We start from the raw sequence: 18,071 nt of genomic DNA, 5'->3' as shown, positions 1-18,071 counted from the left end.
GGTGTCATGTCAGGGGACTGCTCCAACGTGTGGGTGTGTAGGCGGGCCACACAAACACTGAGCTTTTGCCCTTTTGCTGCCTCTGCTTGTTTACCAACCCGCCAGCAGCAATCATGAACAAACAGGCAGTACACACACACACGATCATCATAGCCTACAGTTTTGACTACATCCCAATCAGAGCCGTTTTGGAATTTTAGGTTACAGTAATTAGCCAGGCCAATGTACACAGTCATCGACATAACAGTTGGGTTAAAAATAAACACGTGGCTTTTTTCTGCAACTTTACTATTACCTTTACACTTTGTTAATATCAGTAGCATTTCATTATTATTATTTAAGTTATTATTACCTACATTACCTACATATTATTCTAGTTTACAAATTAAGAAATGTCAGATTGGAGAGGAATTCTGAAAAATACAGATTCTGATTATTTGACGCAACAAGTCCGATGTTTTTTTCCCTCTACTTTTCTCATCAGTTTGCATAACGCTGCTGTGGTCATTCTCTGTGGCAATATGATGTTCAAAGTGGCTAGAGAGGACGCAGCAATGGGAGAAAAATCATATACTATTGGAAAAATATGCTTCTTAAAATATTTGTTTATAAGCTATGCATCCTATAGGATGAATCATGAAAGGAGCTTGGCGACGGATCATTCAGTTGCAACCCATTTAGAGCGGAAATGCAAAACTGGCACCTGTGGTCAAAGATGAAATCCAGACAAGCTAGGCCTACTTTAGGAAACTGTCTGAATGGCGATATTAGCAAACTCATACACGCACACCCACCTAAAAGGACCATCCATCAATCAAAGCCGACTCACTCAGATACATAAGCAAATCACATTTGTCCTTTCCCAAAAATTTATTAAAAACCTTGCCTTAGCTTCAAATCCTTCCTGTACGATATCCCCCCAAAATGATAGGATAATGCTTAATCAGTAGACATTTTTAAGAAGGATATATAGAGACAGCTGTGATAGGCATGAAGATGAAATTGAATCTCCAAGCCGGCAAGGTGCCCCTGAGCAACAACTGCACCCCGGGCACCGGTGACGTGGACGTCGATTAAGGCATCCCCCCGTACCTCTCTGATTCAGAGGGGTTGGGTTAAATGCGGAAGACACATTTAGGTTGAATGCATTCATTTGCATTCAACCGAAACGACTAGGTATCCCCTTCCCCTATAGTATTTATCAGCGTTGATTAGTCTATAAATTAAGAAAAGATTCCGTATCAAATTATACCATACCAGGTTGGATAGGATTGGCACATTGTCCATTTGACACAACATTAGCACATTCTAGGCCTTCAAGCGTGAACAACCTTATCGACTGCTGTTGAATAATTAATGAATAGGCAGACACATCCAACTTTTTTATTTATTTTTAATATCAATTTATTTACTAGCAAGCAATAAGAATCTGCATTGTATAAAATAAAGTCTACACATCAAACTATTTGTTTTACTGAAGTGCCGTAGCCTAAGCAGGGCTCTCCAACCCTGTTCCTGGAGAGCTTCCATCCTGTGGTTTTTCGCTCCAATCCTAATCTAGCGCACCTGATTCGATATAATTAGCTGGTTGATAAACTGATTCAGGTTAGTTACAACTGGGGTTGGATTGAAAACCTACAGGAGGGTAGCTCTCCAGGAACATGGTTGGAGAGCCCTGGCCTATAGGCTAGCATCTAGCGGATTAGCTTCTCGAGCATCAAACGACAGTTGGAAAGACGAGGAGTTATAGACCATTTAATGGACAGACTATATGAGCAAATCAATTGCTTATAATAATTAGTAAACACTCCCGTTATTAGGTGAAGTTTATCTATGTGAAAATAAAGTTAATACAAATGAATAAAAGGCCTATTTAAAAGGTTTTGACGGTTATTAAAATTTTCATGGCGGTCTTCATCCATAAATCAGTTACACGGTTATTCAATTACAGTCACAGCGCTATTCCCAATCCCCAAGCACCTTTTCCAATGCTGGGTGGGTTCTAGTACTTCACTTGCGGAGTAAGAGAGATGTGTTTGTGTTGGCGTGAGCTGTTACACTGAACTGGAATAAGTGTGTCAGTGAGTGAACAGATTAGCGTGCTGTGTGTGTGTGTGTGTGTGTGTGTGTGTGTGTGTGTGTGTGTGTGTGTGTGTGTGTGTGTGTGTGTGTGTGTGTGTGTGTGTGTGTGTGTGTGTGTGTGTGTGTGTGTGTGTGTGTGTGTGATGCCAGTGGAAAATGACAAAGTTTAGAGGATGACAGTCAAGGCTGGCTGCATTTCTATTGTCATTTATCAGATTAACTGCATCTGTGTGTGTGTGTCTGCTTGTGCGTGACTGTGTGTGAGACTTTTGGAGCAGAGATGTGCTCCCCTTCGCCCTGCATCTGCCTCTGACTGTAAACTATAATTAAAGGAGCAGGGTGAGCGAGAGGGCAGGCACAGAGAAACCATAAAGCCTCCCCTTCACTCCCTACACACGGGGCACTTGTGTATTTTGTATATTCAAGTTGGAAAGAGAAATCTAGGTTAGCTCCAGCCCTGGGGTGGAAGTAGATGCCCCCCCCCCCCCCCCCCCCTCTTGCTCTCCTGGGGAAAATGACTAGTTGTTGAAGCACACAACTCCAAGAAACACAGATTGAGTGTTTTTGCAAAAGTCGTCTTCAAATCCCACGCCATCGTGTGTATGTCAGGCCAGTGATTCAGCTTAGCAGAGGTGGTAGTAGATGCTCAGAAATCAGAACTCCTATCTACTGCCTTTCCCTTGTGCAATGTGTATGTATGTGTGTGGTCGTGTAGGCTGTTGATGAAATCAAAAATGGAATCAAAGTTGATTCATCATGTGCACAGGAAACAGCGGGTGTAAACGGTACAGAGAAATGCTTAGTTGCCGCTCGCCATCAACAGTGCAGAATAAATGTAAAGCAGCAAAGCTAATCAATAGACAGTAAGTAGATGAATAAGAAAAAAATAACAACATGGAGGAGGCTATAGTAGATCTTGAAATAGAAGACCCTACAGCCCACTATCAGTGCCCTATGGATACTCTGACTGGATGCATCTCAATAATTAAATGTTGCGTCCTCTACCCAGAGAGAGGAGACGTGGAGAGGGAGAGGAGGTGCTACTTTGGACTTTGAGATCCAATCCCAAATCTTGCATCCCTCCTTTCTCCCACCCTCCTCCTCCATCCTTCCCTCTCCCCCTTCCTTCCCACTCTTCTCCTCTCTCTCACTCTTTCCTTCTCCGTCTTTCTTTCTTTTCTCTCCTATCCTCTCTCTCTTTCTCCTCTATCCTACCTCTCTTCTCCTCTCTCACTCTTTCTTTTCCCTCCTAAACAGACTTTTAATTGAGTCATTTTCTACTAAGGTAAGTCACCCAGTAAAATTCTACTTGAGTAAAAGTCAAAGTATTTGGTTGAAAATATACTTAAGTATCAAAAGTAGAAATATAAATAATTTCTAGATCATTATATTAAGCAAACCAGATGGCAGCATTTTTTTATTATTACGGAAAGCCACGGGCACGCTCCAACATTTAGACATAATTTACAAACAAAGCATGTGTGTTTAGTGAGTCCCCCAGAACAGAGGCAATACGGGATGTTCAGTTGATAAGTGCGTGAATTGAACTATTCTCCTGTCCTGCTAAGCATTCAAAATGTAACGAGTACTTTTGGGTGTCATGGAAAATGTATGGAGTAAAAAGAGTCTAGTGAAGTAAAAGCAGTCAAAAATATAAATAGTAAATTAAAGTGCAGATACCCCAAAAAACTACTTACAGTTGAAGCCGGAAGTTTACATACACTTAGGTTGGAGTCATTAAAACTTGTTTTTCAACCACTCCACAAATTTCTTGTTAACAAACTATAGTTTTGGGAAGTCGATTAGGATTATCTACTTTGTGCATGACACAAGTAATTTCGGGGTTTTGCCTGCCATTTCAGTTCTGTTATACTCAAAGACATTATTTTAACAGTTTTAGAAACTTTAGAGTGTTTCTATCCAAATCTACCAATTATATGCATATCCTAGCTTCTGGGCCTGAGTTGCAGGCAGTTTACTTTGGGCACACTTTTCATCCGGACGTCAAAATACCGCCCCCTATCCCAAAGAAGTTAACAAGAAATTTGTGGAGTGGTTGAAAAACGAGTTTTAATGACTCCAACCTAAGTGTATGTAAACTTCCAACTTCAACTCTATGTGCTTGTAGTTTGTCCACTTTATTATCCAGCGATTGTACCAAAGGCCAATTGTACCGATGGTAGATTAGCTACTCGTCGCCGGATCCTTACAAGGCACCCCAATCTCTTTCCGCAATATCTCCGTCTTTTTCTCCTGCGAATGACGGGGATGAGGGCCTCGTCAGATGTCTGTTGTAAATCCCTCTCGTCCGACTCATTAAAGAAATATTCTTCATCCACTTCAAGGTGAGTAGTCGCTGTTCTCATGTCAAAAAGCTCTTTTCGTTCATAAGAAATACAAAATAAGTTACAAACAAAACAACATATTTGGGTAAGAGCCCATAAAACGGCAGCTATCCCCTCCGGCGCCATTCTCTCAATATGTTGTGAATGTGAGTGTGTGCTTTAGGAAAGTATTCAGACCCCTTGACTTTTTCCAAATTATATTATAGTCTTATTCTAAAATGGATAAATTGATTTAAAAATCCTCAGCTATCTACACACAATACCCCATAATGACAAAGCGAAAACAGGTTTATATACATTTTACCAACTGTATTCAAAATAACAGAAACGTTACTTACGTAAGTATTCAGACCCTTTGCTAGGAGACTCGAAATTGAGCTCATGTGCATCCTGTTTCCATTGATCATCCTTGAGATGTTTCTACAACTTGATTGGAGTCCACCTGTGGTAAATTCAATTGATTGGACCTGATTTGGAAAGCCACACAACTGTCTAGAAAAGGCCCCACAGTTGACAGTGGATGTCACAGCATAAACCAAGCCATGAGGTCGAAGGAATTGTCCTTAGAGCTCTGAGACAGGATTGTGTTGATGCACAGATCTGGGGAAGGGTACCCAAAAATGTCTGTGGCATTGAAGGTCCCCAAAAACACAGTGGCCTCCATCATTCTTAAATGGAAGTCTGGCCGCCCGGCCAAACTGAGCAATTGGGTTCGGAAGGGCCTTGGTTTAGACCTTGTTTATAGAAAACTGTTTATAACTATATTTCACTGTTGCAACATGCTGAAAATGTCTCAGTGTTCCTAGTGTTCCCACTCCAGCAAGGTGACCAAGAACCCGATGGTAATTTTGACAGAGCTCCAGAGTTCCTCTGTGGAGATGGGAGAACCTTTCAGAAGAACATCCATCTCTGCAGCACTCCACCAATCAGGCCTTTATGGTAGAGGGGCCAGACGGAAGCCACTCCTCGGTAAAAGGCACGACAGCCCGCTTGGATTTTGCGAAAGGCACCTAAAGACTCTCAGACCATGAGAAAAAAGATTCTCTGGTCTGATGAAACCAAGATTGAACTCTTTGGCATGAATGCCAATTAACACGCCTGGAGGAAATCTGGCACCATCCCTACGGTGAAGCATGGTGGTGGCAGCATCATGCTGGGGCGATGTTTTTCTGTGGCAAGGAATAGGAGACTAGTCAGGATCGAGGGAATGATGAACAGAGCAAAGTACAGAGAGCTCCTTGATGAAAACCTGCTCAGGACCTCAGACTGGGGGTGAAGGTTCACCTTCCAACAGGACAATGAGCCTAAGCACACAGCCAAGACAACGCAGGAGTGGATTCAGGACAAGTCTCTGAATGTCCTTGCGTATCCCAGCCGGAGTCCGGACTTGAACCCGATCGAACTTCTCTGGAGAGACCTGGAAATAGCTGTGGAGCAGTGCTCCCCATCCAGCTTGAGCGGATCTTCAGAGGAGAATGGGAGAAACTACCAAAATATGTCATGTGTTTTCAACAAAGTACTGAGTAAAGGCACTGAATACTAATGTAAATGTGATATTTCCAGTTTTTTTATGGTAAGTTAGCTAACATTTCTAAAAACCTTGTTTTGCTTTGTCATGATGGGGTATTGTGTGTGTGTGTGTGTGTGTGTGTGTGTGTGTGTGTGTGTGTGTGTGTGTGTGTGTGTGTGTGTGTGTGTGTGTGTGTGTGTGTGTGTGTGGATAAGGGGGAAAAAATAATTTAAACAATTTTAGAATAAGGCTGTAACAAAACAATATGCGGAAAAGGTCAAGGGGTCTGAATACTTCCTGAAGGCACTGTATGTATGAGGAACATAAAAAAATCATGCCATATAATTATGTGAGTTAAGCCAAACTTGACTTTTGAACTAATTTAAACTTGCCTAAAAAAGGGAGTGAATACTTATGCAACTATTTTATTAATGACATTTTTAATAATTTGTGTAATTGTGATTTTCTTTTCACTTTGACATATTTGAGTATTTTGTGTAGATCAATGACAAAAAATTACAATTACGTCTAATTCAATCGCACTTTGTAACACAACAATGTGAAAAAAGTTCAAAGGGGTGTAGACTTTATAGCACTTTACATACAGTAAAGTACAGTCTAAAAGATACATCTAGATTCAGAATGGTGCACATCCACAAAACTGCAACTATGGAAATGTTCTGTATTCTCATTAACGGGTATTCAACTCTTAACCTACGTGGTCCAGAGCCTGCTGGTTTTCTGTTCTAATTGCACACACCTGGTGTCCCAGGTCTAAATCAGTCCCTGATAAGAGGGAACAATGAAAACATTTAGTGGAACTGGCTTCGAGGTCCAGAGTTGAGTTTGAAGGCTCTCGAATATAAAAAAATGTGTCATGTAAAGATATCCCCTGATATGGACCCCTTTCAACCAGTGTGTCCTGACACTAAGGTTAGGCTACCGTTTTTAGATTAGACACAGATCAAATGGGCCTAGACTAGAGTAAGGGTCAGTGTATTTTTACTACTCTATGAGGAGCAGCAATACTGTAGTAGCATTGTAATTATAGTAGCACCCCGCCTCACACTTCACTCCCTATTGACTCAGCTGTTTACGGCTGCCTGCCTGTCATAGGTGCTTGATCAGGTATGATGGCGTGGTCTTTTTTTCTTTCCATCCATATCGCTATCTCTCTCTCTTGCTTCCTCCACTTTCTCCCTCTGCCTTCCATCCATCCATACCCCCCCACTCTCCCTCTAAAATCTCTCTCTCCTCCATCCCTTCTCGCACTCCCCGATTCTTTAAATGTGTAATGATCCACTGTGAATGGCACTGGGACACATTCTCAACTGAATGTGTAAAACTAGCTGTGAGTGATTTGTTTAAATATTTACTCCATTGGGTGTGGAGTGATAGGGCACTTTGCTTGTTTGTTTCATTCATGTTGGTGTGTGTACGCTACGTTTGAGATCATGTCTTGCGCTTACACACACACACACACACACACACACACAAACCGCATTCAGCCAATCACATTGTTGTATGTGGGTGTACTGTGCATCCGTTTGACTAGTCTTGCACTTATTCACACATGCATACACATACAGCACAAGCACAGGATAACACACCCTGTATTCCAAAATGATGACCACAGCCATATTGATCTCAACAAATGACCTCCACTTGGAATTGAGAGGGCATCTTTTCTCTGACCCTAAAGAAGCTCTATGGCTTTAATATCCAACTACACTTTCCTCAGGGTGAGAGATGGAGGGGGATAGTGGCCCGGTAAGTTTAAAGTTTGTGTGAGTGAGACCGTGTGTGTTTATTATTGAGTGTGTGAGTGCCTATGCTCCCAGAGAAGAGGTGTTGCATGGGAGGTGTTAAAGAACATGGAGCAGTCCCTAGAGCCTTGCCAGAGCAGCTACTTTTTTAAGCTGGGCCAGGACTGAATATTGCATATTGCTACTTAGATGGACCATATATGTGACCGACCGCCTCGATTTGGTCTTATGTAGCAGCATTTGAAATAGTTTTTTTTTTTTTTTTTACATTGGAGAAAAGTAGAGACTCACAGTTAGAAAGTTATATGTCATACACTGCAGTTGAGGAACAATGGGAAAGTAATTCTGCTTTGAATGTTGATAAACTTGACACTCCACTTTTGAGAAAATGACCCTTGAATAATTTGGTACACCTACTGGAGAGCTCTTCTTTGTCTACACCCATTCAGCATCGTTCACACCCTCTTAAGCCTTAACCCCACCCATCTATTTAAGGATTCACATGAGGCCATGTGGTAAACACATGCTATATCAAATAAAATTTGTTTATCTGTTGCATGCATAGGATACAGAATGTGTAAACGGTACAGTGAAGTGGTTACTTGCAATATCAAAAATAAATAAATATTTGATCATTATTAGTTTACGCTTACCCGACACACTTGTCTAAATTGATGGGTCATGTGAAGAAAATGCAATAACCACCCCCCCAGCTACATCTAGCTTAGTGGATGGGTCACTATTTTCTAGACATGTACACAAGTTCATGAAATACAATCGATAATCCGTAATCACCACCAGACACACCTGGCTAATTTGATGGGTCATGTAATAATCTGTCCATGTAATAATCTGGCCAAAGTGGAGTCTTGTTTAGACAAAAGCTAACAAACTAGGTTCAATATTAGCTAGTTAACATTGGGCTATAACTAGCAATGCAAATATTTCTGATTTGAATAATATTACTACACAGATCATACAAGTAACGTTAGCTAGCGAGCCAGCAAGCTATCGTTTGCTAGTTAACTAACAGTACTTTTTAACTTGCAATAAAAACGACTTTCTGACAAAATTAGGAACTTCTATCTGAAAATGTAGCTAGACTCTTACCTTTTATACATGGATGAACGCTTCACGGCAGACTAACCATTTAACTCTGTTTTGTTTGTATCATGGCTAGCGGGAAGATTCCTGTCTTTTTCCGTGGCTAAACCAACTAGGCTTGCAATTTAACTAGGCTCGTAATTTAACAATTGTATTTATGGATGGAATACACGTTTGTTATTAAGATTCATGAAAGTTCACATTCCAGAAGGGATTCCTGCCTAAAAAAGCATTTTGATAAAAAATAAATGTTTACGTTCAAATGCCTCTCCTGTGGCATAGTGACGTGCGGCATATGCCTAGTTTCCTGAAACGAGTCACACACACACAAACACTATTAGTAGCTATATTAATCCCTGGTGAAGCTTTCACTCATAGTATATGTATATTACTGTAAAGGGAAAGTGAACTGTAGAGGTGGGCCTTTATTGGGTAGAAGTTGTGGGGCAGGGCCTGTATTCATAAATGCAGTGCGTCAAAGTAGTTGTGCTGATCTAGGATCAGGTCTACCGTGTATTCATCATGATCTAAAAGGCAGAACTGATCCTAGAGCAGCACGTTTTATGAGATCTATTTTAGCCTAACTCCCATGATTTGCCATGAATCTTCATAGATTAGGCATATTATGTTCACAGTGTCACTAAGCTGTTGAGATGTGAGCTGCTCAGACTGCTCTGAAAATCAAAAAAATCCTGCTTTGTAGCAGGAGACTGTGTGTGTTATTATTCACCCTATCTGAGATGAGTCACTTCTATAAAATCCCAGCTTGCACCAAAACAGGACTCAGAGTTAACTGCCATGTTTGGTTACATGCTGTAATCAACTGTAGGCCTACATCATGTGTTGGTACAGGTGTGTAAAAAAACAAGCATTGGTCAAAAATGCTTTGTGATTGGTTGAGACGCATTTTAAGCCGTGCTTTAAAAAAGAAAGCTGTTTTACAACAGGTAGGCCTATAACACAAAAATAGGCTACTTGTTTCCTGTTCTGAGTATGATCCCTGTGCATCCACTGTCCCATCAGCCCAGCCAGGCAATTTGTTAACTTGATCTCACAACTGTGAAAAGCATCTAGACATTATTTCTCCTTACTTCGAGCCTAACATTTGGTTTGCAACAACGGGGGCTTGTACAAATGTTGCTGTTTGCCTCCTCACCTTTGCATCATTGTTTCAATTTTGAATAGCGATCTCCACTGGCCCATATGAACGTGTCAGGATAGACAGCTTTTCTGATGCTGGTAAAATAATGCTTTAGCAAACTTTTTATACACTGCTCAAAAAAATAAAGGGAACACTTAAATAACACAATGTAACTCCAAATCAATCACACTTCTGTGAAATCAAACTGTCCACTTAGGAAGCAACACTGATAGACAATAAATTTCACATGCTGTTGTGCAAATGGAATAGACAAAAGGTGGAAATAATAGGCAATTAGTAAGACACCCCCAAAAAAGGAGTGGTTCTGCAGGTGGTGACCACACACCACTTCTCAGTTCCTATGCTTCCTGGCTGATGTTTTGGTCACTTTTGAATGCTGGCGGTGCTTTCACTCTAGTGGCAGCATGAGACGGTGTCTACAACCCACACAAGTGGCTCAGGTAGTGCAGTTCATCCAGGATGGCACATCAATGCGAGCTGTGGCAAAAAGGTTTGTTGTGTCTGTCAGCGTAGTGTCCGGAGCATGGAGGCGCTACCAGGAGACAGGCCAGTACATCAGGAGACGTGGAGGAGGCCGTAGGAGGGCAACAACCCAGCAGCAGGACCGCTACCTCCGCCTTTGTGCAAGGAGGTGCACTGCCAGAGCCCTGCAAATTGACCTCCAGCAGGCCACAAATGTGCATGTGTCAGCATATGGTCTCACAAGGGGGATGGAGGATCTGAGGATCTCATATCGGTAGCTAATGGCAGTCAGGCTACCTCTGGCGAGCACATGGAGGGCTGTGCGGCCCCACAAAGAAATGCCACCCCACACCATGACTGACCCACCGCCAAATCGGTCATGCTGGAGGATGTTGCAGGCAGCAGAACGTTCTCCACGGCGTCTCCAGACTCTGTCACGTCTGTCACATGTGCTCATGTGCTCAGTGTGAACCTGCTATCATCTGTGAAGAGCACAGGGCGCCAGTGGCGAATTTGCCAATCTTGGTGTTCTCTGGCAAATGCCAAACGTCCTGCACGGTGTTGGGCTGTAAGCACAACCCCCACCTGTGGACGCCGGGCCCTCATACCACCCTCATGGAGTCTGTTTCTGACCGATTGAGCAGACACATGCACATTTGTGGCCTGCTGGAGGTCATTTTGCAGGGCTCTGGCAGTGCACCTCCTTGCCCTCCTACGGCCTCCTCCACGTCTCCTGATGTACTGGCCTGTCTCCTTGTAGCGCCTCCATGCTCTGGACACTACGCTGACAGACACAACAAACCTTTTTGCCACAGCTCGCATTGATGTGCCATCCTGGATGAACTGCACTACCTGAGCCACTTGTGTGGGTTGTAGACTCCGTCACATGCTACTACTAGAGTGAGAGCACCGCCAGCATTCAAAAGTGACCAAAACATCAGCCAGGAAGCATAGGAACTGAGAAGTGGTGTGTGGTCACCACCTGCAGAACCATTCCTTTTTGGGGGGTGTCTTACTAATTGCCTATAATTTCCACCTTTTGTCTATTCCATTTGCACAACAGCATGTGAAGTTTATTGTCTATCAGTGTTGCTTCCTAAGTGGACAGTTTGATTTCACAGAAGTGCGATTGACTTGGAGTTACATTGTGTTGTTTAAGTGTTCCCTTTATTTTTTTGAGCAGTGTATATATATTATTGACTGTATTACTGTATTATTGACTGTATGTTTGTTTATTCCATGTGTAACTCTGTGTTGTATGTGTCGAACTGCTTTGCTTTGTTCTTGGCCAGGTTGCAGTTGTAAATGACAACTTGTTCTCAACTAGCCTACCTGGTTAAATAAAGGTGAAATAAAATAAGAAATATGCAAAGACGTTTCAATCAAATAACAAGACAAACAAAATGAAATTCAACTGGTTTGGTGTCTCTCCAGCTAGCAAAAGGGAAGAGCTTGCATAGCATCATCTAGTGGGTGATTTAAATAAATAAATTGTCAGTGTTATGATTACAATAATTGCCTTTTCTGTAAAATGGTCTGGCAGTACGCTACAAGTGTAGACTGTATTTCTGCTTGATGAGTATTGATGATTGATGCACTATATTCAGCACCATTGACACCACTATCACTGTCAGCAGCAGCACTAGCAGTGCTTGCCTGCCCATAGCAACCTGCCCAAACGGACGTTGCCAATCGAGCAAACTACACAGAGGGGTTGGCTGACAATGATGCCAATCAAACGAACGACCAGTCAGTTTGAATGATAGATGCAAGGTGCCAGCTACAAAAATGTTTAACAAGCCATCTCATGTACAATTGCTTCAATTCACAAAGTAGGCCATGTCAAAAAAAAAACTCTCTGTGGCCCTAACGAAGACACTGACACACACACACGCCATCCTTCTTTCCTGTAAAATGGCTCATGGCAGCCAGAGGCTGTATCTTCCCTATCTGTCCTCACTCAGACACATTCAGCCAGGCTGTGTCTCTGTTAGCCAATAAGTGTCTGTAAGCCGTCTGTGCGGGTACACTGTCTGTCCTGCACATAGATCACTCTCGCGTGCGCACACACACACAGTCTGACACACGGTCACACACCAATAACAGTGTCTGAAGGCCATCTCCTGCCATTGGCTACGAGGCCTTCTCTGACCTAGCTCTGTTAGTTACATCACCCAATATAGGACCCCCTCTCTTTTCCTTGTTGCCTCTCTTGCCCTTTGACCACTATCATCCTCCTCCTCTCCTCCCCTCTATCTCTCTCTTTCTCTCTCGCTGTCTCTCTGAGGAGAAGAGTTGAGGGCTTCACTTTCTCGAGGCTCCTGCCTCCTGCGTCAGTTTTTGTTATAAATCATGCAGCAACACTCACAAGAAGCACAATACAATTTTATCCCTTTCCTTTATTTTTCAATCTTTTTATACCAAACCTTATCCTGAGGCTTGTGGTATCTAACAGGAATAAGTCGTTTGGAGAAAAGAGGAACTAGTTCTCTGAGTAAGAGGTCAGGGGTCCTTGGTTGAATAATAGTCTCTTTTCTCTTGGCTGATGTTGTCTGGGTGGGTGTTCATAACGTGTTATTGTGTTTGGCCACTGACTACATGACCAGACTCTAGCTAGGTGCCAGAACGGGGTTGTTCTTGTGTCTTTGTGGGTACGAATGTTCCACCACCTGTCAACTCAGTGTATGATAGGACTGCACTATACTCTAGTCTGAGCGATTAGCACTTTTTGACATCGTTTCGGTTCCATACATTTTTTTTAAATCATGGTTTTCGGTTGCGATTAAATAAAAAAAAATATATATATATATTTTTTTTAATGCTGTAACAACACAGAATAAAACCAGTGTTTCCCCTATGTGCAGAAATATTTTGCTTTAACAACTTGAGAAAATCAGATCTGGGTTAAAATTGATTATGTACTTTTTTTCTGTGTATTTGAGTATTTTCAAATAATCGGTGTGTCGTCTGGGTAGGCCGTCATTGTAAATAAGAATTTGTTCTAAACTGACTTGCCTAGTTTAATAAATATATATTTTTTAAATATCCAAATGCATTCCAATATTCATTGAACGCAGGTCTGGGGAGAGTCACAACTAGGCTATACAGCCAACTCCTTGATAAGTGCGCATTGGATAAGTGCAAACAATTTCACAACATTTTGAACCACCAATGCATTTATCAGGAGTCTGACTGTATTTAGGCTATGTGATATGTAAGTGTTTTTGACCACATTCTTTAAGCATATCCTCTCCCATTCTGTGTTCCCTCAGGTTTTCCCCCATCTCTTCCAGTCATGAAGCAGCGGAGTGGGCTGTAGACCCACTCTGAGCCCAGAGAACAGCAGCAGCCCCTCATACACTTTCTAAGGTAATGTGGTCGTCTAGCACTAGCAGACAATTTTGTCCAATGCCACCTACAGTTAACCTATATTCAGACTAGTCTGTACTGTGTGGCCTGTGCAGGAATCATCAGAGTCAACCGTCAGAACATATCCTCAAAATCAATATTCAATCTATTCTGATCGATAGATGTATTCATTTTGAACCATTTAGTCCTTTGTCAATCAAGTCTGCTCCCTCCATATTGTATTGCAACCAAGCAGGCGACTGTAATGGTTGGTCATCTCTTGCTGCTCTACATACGAGAGCCGGCGTGATGCTGCTGCCTTCGTGAACCAATCACTCAGAATTAAACTCTTCTCTGGGAGAAGAGAAGCAAGCTTTCTCTTGCCACAGCTTGCTCCAGTTTCTCTCCCCCCACACACACAGACCAATATCGCTCGGAGGAAAGCTGGCTGCTGAGTCAGAGTAGTGCAGAGCCCAGGCAGAGCTCTGGGGGGTCCTGGGGAGGGGAGGAGTGGGAGGGAGTGTCCCTATGTCTGTCTGTGAGATTGAATGACCTAACCCCTGTATTAAAGTGTGTTATTTTCAAGAACACATGTACTCATTTTACATTTTAGTCATTTAGCATACTCTCTTATCCAGAGTGACTTGCTCAGGATATTTCAACTAGTTGGCTTGGGGATTCGAGCCAGCAACCTTTCGGTTACTGTAAGGACACTCTTAACTGCTAGTCTACCTTCCACCAGGGCTGATGCGTCCAAGGCTGTCTGTCATGATTAATATGGCTTTACGGAAGTGAAGTGATTCTCTATGGGAATGAATACCATAGTAGAATACCCTATGAAAAGCCCTAATTCTACTCTGTTATGTCATGGTAGAGTGAAAATGACTTAATGATACTACTTTCTCTCCTTCCTTCCTTCTCTCTCCTCTCTCTCTCTATCTATCCCACCATACGTTATCTCAACGCACAATTTGCCAAGTTTATCTTTTTCTTTTATTTGCAAGTCCCCGGCTGCGTTTGAATCGGTTAAGAATTTCCACAGTCTGTATAATTCCTGATTCCTTAATGCGGAGGGCCGTGAGCCGCTAAAGCCGCCGCCTTCGCGTTCAACTCACTCGTAGGAGTTCAAATGGAATACACAATCATTGGAAGAGAGGAACAGAGAAGGAGAGGGGGATGGAGTGAGTGAGAAAGAGAGAAAGAGCCATTGCATCCTCCTCGGTGTTCATGTTTGGCCGAGTGTAAGAGAAAGAGGCAGAGAGAGGGAACTCAGTGTTTTCACCCAGTCCATCTACATCAATCGCAGTGTACCAGGTAGCTCTCAGCGGAATAGAGCTCTGGCATATGTGTTACTGCATTTGTGTGACTAGCCATGCATGGGTGCATGTGTATGTGCACGCACATCCATGCGTATGTGCATGTCAGAGCAGAGCTATAGAATAGAATATTCAGCAGCCTGATGGTCTTTCATAGCAACACGTTTAGAGATGAATTAGTAATGGCAGTGCAGGGACCTCAGGGAACTCACAGCGTGAGAAACAACCGTGTGCGTGCTTGCATGTGTATTTGGGCAAGAGGAGATGTGAGGGCATGTCTGTTTCTGAATATTCGTAATGGGAGAGTGTGTGGTGCGCGTGTGTGCGTGCCTGATCATCATTATCACTCTAATGAACCAGTCCATCGCAAATACATTACCTCCCTCCTCTCGCTTTTTACCCACACGCCTACCCACGCACACATACACTGCCTTCAGAAAGTATTTCTCCCCTTGACCTTTTCTACATTTTGTTGTGAGAAAGTGGGATTTTAGTTGTAACGATATACACAAAATACTCTGTCAATATTTACTAAAAATTTATGAAAAATCAAATCCGAATATTTCTTGATTTAGATGGGTATTCACACCCCTGAGACAATACATGTTAGACACCTTTGGCAGCTATTACAGCTGGGAGTCTTTCTGGGTAAGTCTCTAAGAGCTTTGCACACCTGGATTGTACAATATTTCCCAATTATTCTTTTTTTTAAATCTTCAAGCTCTGTGAAGTTGGTTGTTGATCATTGCAAGAAAGCCATTTTCAAGTCTTGCCATAGATTTTCATGCCAATTTAAGTCAAAACTTTAGGCCACTCAGGAATATTCAATGTTGTCATGGTAAGCATCTCCAGTGTAGATTTGGCCATTATTGTCCTGCTGAAAGGTGAATTTGTCTCCCAGTGTCTGTTAAAAAGAAGACTGAAGCGGGTTTTCCTCTAGAATTTTACCTGTGCTTAGCTGTATTCCGTTTCTTTTTATCTTAAACTCCCTAGTCCTTGTCGATGACAAGCCACATTTTTTTCAGTACTACTTAAGTGCCTTGTTGCAAACAGGATGCATGTTTTGGAATATTTATATTCTGTACAGGATTACTTATTTTCACTCTGTCATTTAGGTTAGTATTGTTGAGTAACTACAATGTTGTTGATCCTAGGGCTGTTGCAGTGACCGTATTACTGCCACACCGGCAGTCATGAGCCATGACCGCAGTAAAATTCTAAATGACTGTTGAGTCACGGTAATCTCCTTTCATGCACTCTGGACACGTGTTAGTAGTATCCAACTCGCTAACGATCATCAGGTCGCTAATGGCCTGGTACTCAGGGCTCTATTGTCCCTCTAACCACTCTGACATCAATGCAAATGCGATTGAAAATCACATCAAACACTTATCATTAAAACAGTATGTGCTTTTAAAACTCACCTCACTATGATTGATCAATTTGAAGAAAGAAGTTCAACAGTAGATTGAAACTGAGTGTAAAACATGGTTGTTGTGGATGTTATTTCAAAGCCTAGCACATGAAATGGACAGAGCTTTTTAAGGTGATAATTAATTCAAAACTATCATATGCATATTAGAGTTTATGCATAATCATAGGCCTATATATAAGTCCAAAATAAAACCTGAATTAAAATAATGATTGTGCTGTTACACAATTTATAGCCTAGACTTATTATGCATGGCAGAAAAACATAAAAAAAATGATTTGAAGTCTTTGGTACATAATTGGTAGCTTAAATTAAACAAATTCAGAATTGGCCTACAGTTAAAGTGAAATGTTATTTATTTTGAATAGCCTAGTAAAAGGGCATTTTTAAAATATTTTCAGAATTTATATGCTGACACATTACCTTTTAGCTACAGAAAATCTCACCACTGAGCGTCTCCATCTTCTCCCCTCCATTCCTTTCTAAAGCGTGCAGAAAGAGGGCTGTCAACAGTTTAATGAAATATGTTTTGTTGTGAAAACATGTTCCTGGACAGATTTAACTTGGTTTCCCAAATTAAGGACTGGGTAGCTGCATGAACAGGGTTGGGGAGCCTTTGGCATACAGAGTTTGTGCAGAATATCACATGTCACACAGCAAAAGGCTGCATGCTCCTCAAACAGTGCTTGATGCATTGAGTGAATTAACCGGAACAGACTTCCAGACATGAGTGAAACATTTACAGGCGGGAAAGTGGCCTCCATTCGCCATTCCAGTGCATACAGATGACTTGTATTTTTTCTCCTGCCCATTTGGTAATGAGCCATTCTAAATATTTTTTTTTATTTTTTTTTTATTTTGACAAATTAGTAAAGACAAGATTAAATTTAGTCTGATGGGTGAAAATGTGATCACTTGAAAAGAGAACAGTGTGTGCAGCCTATAGCCGCATCCTTTAACCCATATCATATATAAGGCATTCTAAGCTTTGTTTCATTCACAACTAAAGTTGCCAAATAACTCTAAATCGAGCATATAAGAGCTGTTTCAAATTATCACTTTTACGCTCCACATAGCCACTTCATATGTGCACTCGCACAAATATCCTTTCTATTTTATTCCGCTAACCTCAATTATACGTTGTCTTACTATAAAACCACATGATATAAAAGAATGGCACGGGACTTAAGCATATCTTGTCTGCTAAATGAGCAAGCCTATGGCATGGTGCATAGCCAGATAACATTCAGTAGGCCAACTCATATTCTGTTCTTCCTGAAATATATTTTTTTCATATCATGTCTCTTTAGACCTGCCTAAAATAAAGTTGATTTATTTTGATGTTGTATATTCAATTGATTTATTAGACTTTTTAAAATGTGATGTTCCAAAGGCGCATATCAGCTGCTTGTATGCATGGAGGCCTGGAGATGCTAAACATGTTTATGTAACGGTAAATTACAATGATACCGACAATCTTTTGCATGACATTAACCGGCTTACAAAATGTCGTGACCGCCACAGCCCTTGTAGATCCAGCCTCA

The 18,071-nt window shown here is 41.7% G+C and overlaps 1 protein-coding gene across 3 annotated transcripts in view; it reads left to right on the top strand.

The window, feature by feature from the left end:
- Positions 1-18,071, top strand: part of taok3a (TAO kinase 3a) — a 105,587-nt gene that overhangs the window by 47,459 nt on the left and 40,057 nt on the right. For all 3 annotated transcript variants that reach the window (XM_055920372.1, XM_055920374.1, XM_055920373.1), the window contains one exon: positions 13,704-13,800. The gene's annotated coding sequence lies outside the window, so the exon portion shown is untranslated. The remainder of the gene's footprint in view (positions 1-13,703; positions 13,801-18,071) is intronic.

Source organism: Salvelinus fontinalis, chromosome 4 (genome assembly GCF_029448725.1).
Source record: "Salvelinus fontinalis isolate EN_2023a chromosome 4, ASM2944872v1, whole genome shotgun sequence".
NCBI classification, from domain to species: domain Eukaryota; kingdom Metazoa; phylum Chordata; class Actinopteri; order Salmoniformes; family Salmonidae; genus Salvelinus; species Salvelinus fontinalis.
The sequence above is the reverse complement of the archived record's forward strand: the minus strand, read 5'-3'. Positions and strand labels throughout refer to the sequence as shown.